This window comes from Symphalangus syndactylus, chromosome 10, assembly GCF_028878055.3.
Source record: "Symphalangus syndactylus isolate Jambi chromosome 10, NHGRI_mSymSyn1-v2.1_pri, whole genome shotgun sequence".
In the NCBI taxonomy this organism is placed as follows: Eukaryota; Metazoa; Chordata; class Mammalia; order Primates; family Hylobatidae; genus Symphalangus; species Symphalangus syndactylus.
Genome location: NC_072432.2, coordinates 122512981 through 122524890, shown reverse-complemented (window position 1 = coordinate 122524890; position 11910 = coordinate 122512981). Strand labels below are relative to the sequence as shown.

The 11910-nt window shown below is 44.2% G+C and overlaps 1 long non-coding RNA gene across 1 annotated transcript in view; it reads right to left on the bottom strand.

Moving 5' to 3' along the window:
* Positions 1-1949: 1949 nt before the first annotated feature.
* Positions 1950-11910, bottom strand: part of LOC134731604 (uncharacterized) — a 72426-nt gene continuing 62465 nt past the window's right edge. The window contains exon 3 of the long non-coding RNA XR_010114020.1: positions 1950-2019. This is a non-coding gene — a long non-coding RNA (uncharacterized lncRNA). The remainder of the gene's footprint in view (positions 2020-11910) is intronic.

Sequence of the window (11910 nt, the reverse complement as noted above, 5' to 3'; positions counted from 1 at the left end):
CCAGAATTATGGCTTATAAACAATGGAGACCCTGAAATTCCATGTAAGTCTTGTTTCTTTTTCCAAGAGTCCCTTGTTTTGAGTCAAACAGCCCTGAACCAGAAGCTCTGACACCAGAAGCTTTGCAGATTGACAAAATAAACTTTCGACTGCTGAGAACTTCAAATTAATCTTACCAAAGTCCCTTGAGGTCCAATGATTAATTGTCAGAAATTTAAGTGATTAATAAGACTTAGGAGTAGTAACGACGTACGTTTATTACCTAGTTCCTGGATTCTTAAGAAACAAAAGCAGACTCAGCTGGGCATGGTGGTTCATGTCTGTAATCCCAGCACTTTGGGAGGCTGAGATGAGGAGATCTCTTGACACTAGGAAAACAGCCTGGGAAACATGGTGAAACCCTGTCTCTACAAAAAATAGCCAGACATGGTGGCACACCCCTGTAGTCCCAGCTACTTGGGAGGCTGAAGTAGGAGGGTTGCTTAAGCCCAGGAATTTGAGACTGCAGAGAGCTATGATCATACCACTGCACTCTAGCATGGGCAACAGAGTGAGACCCTGTCTCGGGAAAAAAAAAAAAGAGAGAAGAGAAGAAAAGAAAAGAAAGAAACTAAAGGAGCCTCTAGGAAGGAACCATGAAGGTGTGATCAGCTTAATGTTAGATGTCTTCAACCCGGCTCATCAATCTGCTCACCTTTACAAGCTAATAAGAAAATGTAGAGGCCAGAGGAAACTTTATTTATTTATTTATAGACAGGATCTCACTTTCTCGCTCAGCCTGGAGTACAGGGGCACGATCACGGCTCACTGCAGCCTCAACATCCTGGGTTCAGGAGATCTCCCTGCCTCAGCCTCTTGAGTGGCTAGGACTACAGACATACACCACCTGATTTTTGTATTTTTTTGTGGAGATGGGGTTTTGTCATGTTGTCCAGGCTGGTCTTGAACTCATGGGCTCAAGTGATCCTCCCACCTTAGCCTCTCAAAGTGCTAGGATTACAGGCATGAGCCATCACACCTGGCCTAAGAGGAAACTTTTGAAGGTGATGGTTATTTTCATTATTTCAATTATGGTGATGGTTCATGGGTGTGTATATATTCCAGTTTATTATTATGTATCAATTGGACCTCAATAAAGATGTTTTTAATAGTCCTACAAGAAAAACAAATTTTAAAAAAGGAAAAAATTCACTGGCCTATGCATTATGTTTTGTATATTTTACTGTATATGTTATAGCTCAATAAAGTACAAATAAATATAGTAACATGTCAAGCAGTGAATATAATATGCTACCTTGTGTGTAAGAAATAGAGGGTATAAGAATACAGATTTGTGTGTGTTGGTATCTGCATAAGAGTTTTATTTCTAAAAATAAATAAGGATCAAATGACAATTATCACTTTTGGTCCAGGGAGAAGAAGATAAGGATGGAGGCAGGACTGAAGCTTCTCAATGCATACCTCGCCATAACATCCTGCTCCTTGTACCCTGTGAAAACAAAAAGTAAATAAAGAATTTTAAAAGGAAGATGAGTGACCAAGTGACTGCAGTGGGAGGTTGGGGGATTCGTACAGAAAAAAGAAAAGGTCAGATGAGCATTTTCTAAAATCAGAAATACTTTGAAAGCACAAACAAGAAAAGCTCACATCGGAAGGTTCTGTGATGCTGAGTGACAGTGCCATCAAGATTTGAGGGCATGGAGTAGACATGACCTGCGATCTGCTTGCCACATGATCTATCTACTGCCCAGGAGTAGAAATATTTTGTTATACTCGTAACAGATTTGCCAGGTATATTTAAAATTAAACAAACCCAAAGCACCGTATTATGTACTTCAGTTATGAAACCAAATCTACCAACCAGGACATATGTATTAAGTGACCTCTATATGTTAAACATACCTGCAGCAGCACTGCCAGGGACCCAAAGAAGGGGACGTGGAATACGAGGCTCATTCCCCTGGGGAGATCAGGTTGGCTCAGGTGAAATGGCAGGGGACAGTTCTTGACAGTTGTCAGCTGCAGAATGAAGAGGTGCAAGTTCAAAGGGGCCAGCCAGAGAAGGCTTCAGTGACTCAATTTCTAGATATTAATTTTTTGGTCTGCACTGTTAGGCCCCACAATGGAAGGAAAAAAAAAATGGGTTCAGCTTCTCATCAACCAGAAAGGGATCCCACACAGCCCACACATTACTCGGCTTTTCCCCTTGCCCATCTTTGAGTCAGTGCTGGGTAGGCCCTTCTAAGAGCCTTTCCTGCTTGGTTCCCCTCCCTCATCTCTCTTCTAGGCCCCTCTGCATAGGTCCTGGCTTTATCCTGCCTCAGCTGCCTGGGCTCCGCTATGAATTAGTTTCCTAGGACTGTTGTAAGGAAGTATCACTAACCAGGTGGCTTAAAACAACAGATATCTATTCTCCCATCCTTCTGGAGGCTGGACGTGCAGAATCAAGGTGTCTGCAGGGCCACACTCCCTCCAAACCTCTAGGGGAAGACCTCTCCTTATCTCTTCCAGCTTCCGGTGGACAGGGCATCCTTGGCTTGTGGCAGCATCACTCCAATGTCTGCCCTGTCACAAGTGTTCTCTATGTGTGGCTGTATCTCTTCTCTTCCTACAAGTGTAACCGCCCAGTGGGTTCCCCTTGCCTGCTGCCTAGACAGAACCGATTTATCAAGACAGGGAAATTGCAATGGAGAAAGAGTAATTCACACAGAGCCAGCTGTGCGAGAGACCAGAGTTTTATTATTACTCAAATCAGTCTCCCCAAGCATTCGGGGATACGACTTTTTAAAGATAATTTGGCAGCTAGGGTCTTGGGAAGTGGGGAGGCTGATTGGTCAAGTTGGAGATGGAATCATAGGGGGTCGAAGTTAGGTTTTCCTAATGTCTTGTGTTCCTGGGTGCAATGGCAGAGCTGGTTGGGCAGAACTGGTTGGGTCTGGGTGGTGTCAGCTGCTCCATCAAGTGCAAGGTCTGCAAAAATCTCAAGCACTGATCTGAGATTTTACAATAGTGATGTTACCTATTGTGGGATCTGGCCAGCAGCCCACAATGCAACAGGGCTCTCTCTTTGTTCCCAGGCAGATCAGCAGGTTGAGAAATGATAGACACACACAAGATAGTGAAAGCTGGGTCCAGGGGGGTCACCGCCTTCTGGTCCCGTGGTGCCAACAATGCACTGGATACACCAGCATTTATTAAGTTTAGTGAGGGTGGGGGTAGGTTAGTGAGGGATTTAGGGTTATTTGATTATGAGGTGAGATGGTCACATGGGGATGAAGTAATTCTTTAACATAACATTTGTATGTAGAAATACAGTACATTTGTATGTAGAAGTACAGTATACAGAGATAAGAATTTACAATACAGTGTGTGTGTCAGTAATTTCTAACAGAGCCTTAAAACCGAAACACAATCTTTCCATAACCTATGATTAGCAAGATATTAATCAGCAGTAACAATTGCCATAAAAGCTGGTTACAAACAATCCATGGAAACAGGACGTGAAGCTAGACAACCAGTTAGACCAGAAATTCTCAGAAGGGAGTATGCCTTAACCCTAAAGAGGCCTAGAAGAGCCGTGGCAAGATGAGGGCGTTTATAGCCCTATCTTATCCATATGGACAGGCGCCCCCACCCCATGCGTCCGTTTGTAGGCTCTCCACAAGGGTTGCATTCCATCCCCAGAGCTATGAAAATCTGCTTTTCTGGGATAGGAATCTTGGTGATGTGAAACCTCCCTGACTGCACGTCCATTCATAGGCTCTCTGCAGGGGGAAGCACATCACGCGCTGTTGGCTTGTTCTGGCAGTCCAATCGGGCATTGTCTTTACACAATCCTGCATGCAATTTTGTGTTTATAATAACCAGGAGCATTTCATCTTTTACTCCATAGCAACAGTTTCAGGGGGTCTCCCTACAGTTACCCCCAGGAGCAATTTGGGGAGTTTCAGACTCTTGAAGACAGTGGCTAATTTCTAATCTTATAGCTAATTTGTTAGTCCTGCAAAAGCAGATTGGACCCCAGACAAGAAGGGGGTCTTTTTGGGAAAGGGCTATTATCAATTTTGTTTCAGAGTCAAACAATGAACTGAATTCCTTCCCAAAGTTAGTTTGGCCTATGCTCAGGAAAGAACAAGGACAGCTTAAGGGTCAGAGAAGCAAGATAGAGTCAGTTAGGGCTGATTTTTTTCACTGTCATAATTTCCTCAGTTATAATTTTGCAAAGGCAGTTTCATTAGGGCACTAGTTATACTGGATTAAGCATCCACCCTATTCCAGTATCTCCTCTTAACTTCCATCTTAATTACTTCAGCAGAGACTGTACTTCCAAATAAGGCCACATTCATAGGTACCAGGCATTACCACTTCAATATGTCTTTTTGGGGGACACAATTCAACTCACAACACCCTGGACACCTATATTCTACTGAGAGGGATCCCCACCACACATCAGGTCTATTCTGTCATTTAAATAGAATCCCAAGGCAAAACTTCCCAAGGGCGATTCTGTTAAAAGCCTCCCTCCCTGCTGTGGGGTGGGATGGAGATGAAAAAAGGGGTAAAGAGGATGGAAAACCCACTTCCTTCCATGTTGGGGAGGATAAGTACAGACAGGGGAGAAGGGCAGAGAAGCCAGCCCTGCCAAAGTGCATGTTCTGCGTTGATGCCACCTGCTTACCTGCTGGTTAAATCTCCTCTAAAGTGATGCTGACTTTAAGCCTGTAAAGGAAAGGAGGGTGGATCCTGCTCTACCACTGCCTCTGAGAAGTCATTTAACCTTTCTGATCTCTGGTTTCCTTGCCTGTAAAATGAAGGGGTTTAACTATATTACTCAGGGAGTGGTGAGGGGGTTAGCTTGAAAATGTCCCCAGTTTCATGGTGACATTTGGGGGTTTCCTGCTCTCACGGACTCTGGGTTAACCAGAGGCAACCGACTGAGGATGTGGCAGACGTCCCAGGCAGGGGTCTCTGGATGGAGATGCTGCCTCACAGCAGCCCCTGGCCCCTCTGCTGTCAGCACTCAACAGTGCCTGGGCTGGTAGACCAGAAGACTGAATTGGCTGCACGGAGAGGGTGGCTTCAAAAGGCTGTGGAAGCTGGTTACACAGAACACAGCCCTGGCTCCCTTGGCTCCTTGGCTCTGGGAGGGAGTCAGAGCTCCAGTTAGGGAGTTATGTGGGTTCCTGCAATTCTCATTTCTCTACCAGTCACTTTCCTTGCCTGCTGGCACCTCCCTTCAGAGCAGAGCAAGGGACATTGAAAATGACCAGTTAGGGTGGGGCACGGTGGCTCATGCCTGTAATCCCAGCACTTTGGGAGGCCAAGAGGAGGCAAATTATTTGAGGTCAGGAGTTTGAGACCAGCCTGGCCAACATAGTGAAACCCCATTCCTACTAAAAATACAAAAAGTTAGCCAGGCCTTGTGGTGCGTGCATGTAATCCCAGCTACTCAGGAGGCTGAGGCAGGAGAATTGCTTGAATCCAGGAGGCAGAAGTGGCAGTGAGCTGAGATGAAACAACTGTCTTCCAGCCTGGGAGATAGAGTAAGACTCTGAAAAAAAAAAAACAGAAAGAAAGAAGGAAGGAAGGAAGGAAGGAAGGGAAAGAAAGAAAGAAAGAAAGAAAGAAGAAAGAAAGAAAGAAAGAAAGAAAGAAAGAAAGAAAGAAAGAAAGAAAGAAAGAGAGAGAAAAAAATGAAAGAAAGAAAGAAAGAAAGAAAGAAAGAAAGAAAGAAAGAAAGAAAGAAAGAAAGAAAGAAAGAAAGAAAAGAAAGTAAAGCAGGCAGGAGCGATTTCCTACCTATTACCATTTGATTAGAATGACTTTCACAAGGCCTTAGATTTCCTAAACTTGACCTCTCCGCATCCCCACCTGCTTGGGTGATGTTTCCCATTCAGTCCCACTGCCCTCTCCTTCTGGAGGGCCCCTCTGCATTTTCCCGAGGCTCTCCTGCACCACTGGGCACTGGGTTCATTCCCCCAGGCAGACATTAATCCACCCAGTCAATAAGCAGTTTTTAAGAATCTCCAGTGTGAGTAAGATGCTCTCACTGCACCTAGGAAGGCTTGCAGGACAGTAAGGATAATTACAGTCCAAGCAGCTTTTATTCTGCCTGGGCTTTCCTAAAAAGGGCACCAGGAGGACAGTGGAGCAGAGGGTGAGGGGACGCAGCAAACATTGTGACTCCCAGACTCGAATTTCAACCCAGGCTCCTTAAAGCCTGAAGTCCCTTGGCTTGGGGAGATGGAACATTTTGCATAGAGAGTTCCTATGGTTGGTAGATGTGCATCATATCCCTTGGGCCATGTCTTTGAATTGGTATCTTCCATGGTACCAAATACTGAGCCACTGCACAAATGTGTTTCCATCATATCTCTGCCTAGTAAGTGGCCCTCCCTGCCCAAGGGAACGTTTTTCTCTGGCAAACAGTCATGGCTTCCCTACCTCTCCATGCCTCCCGCTCTCAGCACCCATGATGGATCAGTCATGTGAATTGCGAGCCTCTCCAATAGTCCTCGCTGACATCCATTGCTTATGCGATCACTAGCGTTTCATTCTGATTACAAAATTTTTTCCGCATTGCAACACAAGCCCCTGCACAAGATTGATCTCTTCCCTTTGCTGTTACCATTTCTCATGTCTTGTTTTTATTAACACATTGGTTTCATCCTAACAGCTTTATTTCAAGTGAGTCCAAGCTGACTTCCTCTTTTAACTTAATTCAATCTCCAGGGAAACTGGCCTCCGATTGCATTTGAAGAGCTCTGATCCCATGCTGATGCCCTTTAAGCACAGAGACTAACTTTCTTCATATTTGTCCCTCAGCGACATCCAACCCAAATCCACTTATCCTGTGTGCTGCTCCAGTGTCCTGGGTTCAGTTCTTTGAGATAAGCTCCTTGGAAATTGTTTCTCTCTGTCTGAAGACCTGTAAAGACCTATGAACTGATGAGACCTGGATAGAAGGGTGAGTGACTACTCCAGAGGCTGAGGCAGGAGAATTGCTTGAACCCACGAGGCGGAGGTTGCAGTGAGCAGAGATAGTGCCACTGCACTCCAGCCTGGGTGACAGAGTGAGACTCTGTCTCAAAAAAAAAAAAAAAGTGAGTGACAAGGTCATCGGATGCATGGGGTCCTAGGTCCTATGACTCATTACTTACATGACATTTCATAGAACTACTAATCAGCCCCTGTGTTTCTATTCTGCACTCCAAAACCTAGTGGCTTAAAACAACAATAATTTACATATCTCACAAGGGTGCAATTGGCACAAAGCTTGCAGGAAAGCTCATCTCTGCTTCACACAGTCTCACCTGGGGTGGTTCGACTAGGAATTGGAGGATTAGTTCTAAGATGCCGTATTGTTGCACCTGGAAAGTTGGTGCTAGTGGTGGGATGGGAGCTCAGCCAGTGCCCCCAACCCATGAAGGTACTGGAAAATAATGTGTAAAAACAGCTTCAAGAGTATAACCTGGTGTCTGGGGCTCTAAGGCCCAAATTAGATGAGTCCTGTTTCTGAGCTCAGACTCAAAAATACTTATCACTTGAGGCAAAATACTCTTGCTCCTCTGCCTGTTTCTCAGGGCTCCATAGTCGGCAATCTCCAGCACACAAAACTCATCTGACCTGGCTCTCCAGAAGCATACCCTCTCCCCCACCTGCTTGCTTTCCCTAGCATGTCTTGCACCTTCTTCTAGATTTACACTTGTTCTGTTTTATGCACAGGAATTGCCTTCTCCACCTGTCTCCAATTTATTCAAATTCTTGAAGGACTGACTCACGTATCAATGTATCCAGCAAACCTCTGTTGAGTAGTTACTGTGTGGCAGGCCTATGCCAAGCACTTTAATATAGGATACAACAGTAAAAGGCCTGGTCTCTGATTCAAGGAGCTTATGCTCTGGTGAGGACACACACACACACACACACACACACACACACACACACACAATTTATAATACCCTCAGATAATTGCCATAACAGAGATGTGCATTGAGTGAACCCAAGAGAAGCTGTCCAGGCTACTCAGATAAGTCAAGAAAGACTTACTTCAAAGGTGGAGGTAGCATTTGCATTCTCAGATGTCTTTTATTAGCAACAGAAACATCTCTGCATACATAGCCCAACACCTCCTTCCCAAACTTCTCTTCTCTAAAAATTTGCTCTTTCCTTGGAAAAACAACTTCAAGAGGGTCTCCCAGCTTTTAAGTGTTTTCTAAAGTACAGTGCTACTTAACAGGGGATCCACAGATCAGCAGCATTTGCAGTGTTTTGATAGAAATGCAGCTATATGAGCCCTGCTCCAGACTCACTGAGTCAGTATCTAGAGGAGACAGGCAGAAATCTGTGTTTGAACAAGCTCTTCTGGCCAGGCGCGGTGGCTCCCACCTGTAATCCCAGCTCTTTGGGAGGCCGAGGCACGCGGATCATTTGAGGTTAGGAGTTCAAAACCAGCCTGACCAACATGGTGAAACCCTGACTCTACTAAAAATACAAAAAAATTAGCTGGACGTGGTGGCGCACACCTGTAATACCAGCTCTTGGAGGCTGAGGCTGAATTGCTTGAACTCGGGAGGCCAGGGTTGCAATGAGCCAAGATCGTTCTACTGCACTCCAGCCTGGGTGACAGAGTAAGACTTCGTCCCAATTAAAAAAAAAAAAAAAAGCAAAAACAACAACAACAAAACAAGCTTTCCCAGCTCTCTTGGGCACACTCACGTTTGAGGAGCGGTCCTAGGAGACTTGCTCCTGGTCTGCTAATCTCTCTCTGCCTTTCCTTCCAGCTCTGCTTCACAGTGCTAGCCCTCAGCAAGTTAGCCTGCCTCCTGGATCCTAGCTAATTAAATAACTCAGCCCCACTCTCCTCCCCTCCACTCGCTTCCGACGTTCAAACAGCACCATCAAGCATTCATCAGTCATTCCCTCCGAACATTGCTCCCATCACAGTTTCTTCTGCCTCAGTTGGACAAGCTGCACGTGTTTCTCTTTTCTTCCCATAGAAAGTGCCAGACTCATTGCCTACCATCTCTTCAATAACTGACTGGTTGAAATCTAGAGAAGAAAATATGACTTTTGGAGCGAGTCTGCTACAATTTGGTCTCAGTGCTTCAGCGATTTAAGGCATTGCCACAACGAGGTTTTTTCTATTGATGCTTCAGGTTCATCTGCTATACCAACAATCTTACCAATTTTCTTTAAAACTCTTCTTTTTTCTTATTAAGCCTGAATCTGACACAAGATCTAAAATATTCCTGGTTTTAATTAATTCCTTTTTGTGTGTGTCTGTGATTGGGAGTTTTGTTTGTTTTCCCAAGGGATATGTATTGGGATATGTATGACTATGTAGAACCCATATATTAAAAATCCAATATTATATTATGTAATATATTGCATATTACCTTTATATAATTTATTCATTATTTATTTATCTACGTAATATATTTATGGTCTGATTCATATATTTGTCTCATTTGGGATTTCTATTATATTAAATTATACATTAGAAATATAATATATATTATATTAGAAATTCAAAATGAGACTAATAATGGCCCTCGTATTTAACCACATGGCAATGTGGTAGTGGGCTGCTAGCTTTGGAAATATCCAGATTGTTCAACTGCCATGGGCTCCTGGGGTTGAAGTCATCATCTTGGCAAATTAGCACTAAGTTTGCTTCTCAACCTCAGAAGCTCAGAAACTAGGTTTTTTTGGCACAGATATGGTGACTTCTCCTCTCCTAGCCAAAATCTCAGGGATGGACCATGACACTGATGAATCAAACCAGGAAGTCAATTTATTGGCTCACAATGAACAATTACTCTCTCCGAAAATGCAAAACCCTGGTCCACATATAATCGATGCATTCTTTTTCCATCTATAGTCCTATGACATGGGAAGCCAAACCATTCTCTGAGTCTAATTTATAAATTTTACAACAGGAAATCACCAACACAGGAACTAGAATACTTAAAGTCTGTACAACTAAGACATCTTTTCCCGGAAGGAAGTTTCCATGGGAGCAACATCATAATCTAAGGGTTGCTGTTATGAATTGAATTGTGTCCCGCAAAAGGTCTCTTTAAGTTCTAACCCACAAGACTTTGTGAATGTGACCTGAATTGGAAGTCAGGGTCTTGCAGATGTAATTAATTGAACCCACGAGGCGGAGGTTGCAGTGAGCTGAGATCGTGCCACTGCACTCCAGCCTGGGCGACATGGCAAGTCTTCGTCTCAAAAAAAAAAAAAGAAAGAAAGAAAGAAAAGAAAAGAAAAGGAGAAGAGACAGACACACAGGGAAAAGACAGCCATGTGACCACAGACGCAGGAATAGGAGCGAGGCATCTACAAGTCAAGGAGCGCCACAGGTTGCCAGCAAACACCAGAAGCTACGATCTCCCTTTCAAGTTTCCGAGAGAGCCAGGCTTGCAGGCATTTGATTGCAGACTTTTGGCTTCCAAAACCGTGCAAGAATACATTTCTGTTGTTTTAAGTCACCCAGTTTGTGGTACTTTGTTATAACATTCCCAGAAAACTAAAACAGCTGCTTTTTCTTTTTCTTTTTTTTTTTTTTTGAGACAGAGTCTCACTCTGTTGCCCAGGCTGGAGTGCAGTGGCCCAATCTCCGCTCACTGCAAGCTCTGCCTCCCGGGTTCATGCCATTCTCCTGCCTCAGCCTCCCAGGTAGCTGGGACTACAGGCGCCCAACACCACGCCTGGCTAATTTTTTGTATTTTTAGTAGAGACGGGGTTTCACCGTGTTAGCCAGGATGGTCTCAATCTCCTGACCTCATGATCTGCCCGCCTTGGCCTCCCAAAGTGCTGGGATTATAGGTATGAGCCACCATGCCCAGCCAAACAGCTGCTTTTTCAATATGGAATCTGAATGAAGGGAATTAGGGAGAATCCCATGTTTAAGGGAATCGAGCTCTGAAAGCCAGCTCACCTTTCTCATTACAGAGAGGACTTTTCAACTGAGACTGAAATATTCAAAGTCTATTAGGTAAGACCCAATCTTATGGAAGGTACTCATGAGATTAAGTAGTACTTATGGGGTCAAATTTCATGCTTAATAGAAATCCCACACATTAAGGCACATGCCCTCATTTCCAAGTAGCAAATGAGACTGGCTGGGCCTAGTACAATCCTTAAGAATAAGCAAGGACTCTCGAGAATAACTTACTCCATGGCATTCCTCCCTCCCCTTTTTTTTTCCGGAAATAAGGCCCATATTTGGACAACGCCTTGTAGCTGGCAAATATCTTAGAAAAAATCTTCCTGAGCTTCATGTCACAGCTTTTATGCAGTGGCTTCTGATGCTTCCTTTAGGGGTCAACAGACTATGAATCAAATAAATACACTTCATTTTATTTTTTTTCCTCTTTTAAAAGACAAGCTCTTGCTCTGTCACCAAGGCTGGAGTTCAGTGGTGCAATCTTAGCTCACTGCAGCCTTGAACTGCTGAGCTCAAGGAATCTTCCCACCTTAGCCTCCAGAGTACCTGGGGCTACAGGCACACACCATCATGGCTGGGTAATTTTTTTGTTTGTTTTTTGAAGAGACAGGATCTCACTATGTTGACCAGGCTGGTTTGACCTAAACACACAGGATATCTTGAAGCAGGGGCTTACAGGTCACGGGGTGGGGGATTCAACAATTTTCTGATTTGCAATTGGTTAAGAAAGGGAAGCTCTATTTAAAAATTGAGAGTCAGCATTAAAGAACGTTAGGTCTGGCCCATGGGCGTGACTTCCTTCAGGTCCTTCAAGAAAAAATTCAGAACAAGAAATAGCAGTCAGAGTTCAGTCCTCAGTTTTCCCTTTTCTGAGGTCTGCGTGCCAGCAGACCCATTTGGTAGAGGTCTGGGTTTCTGAAAAATAACTCAGGGACATATGTTAAGATGTATCTTCA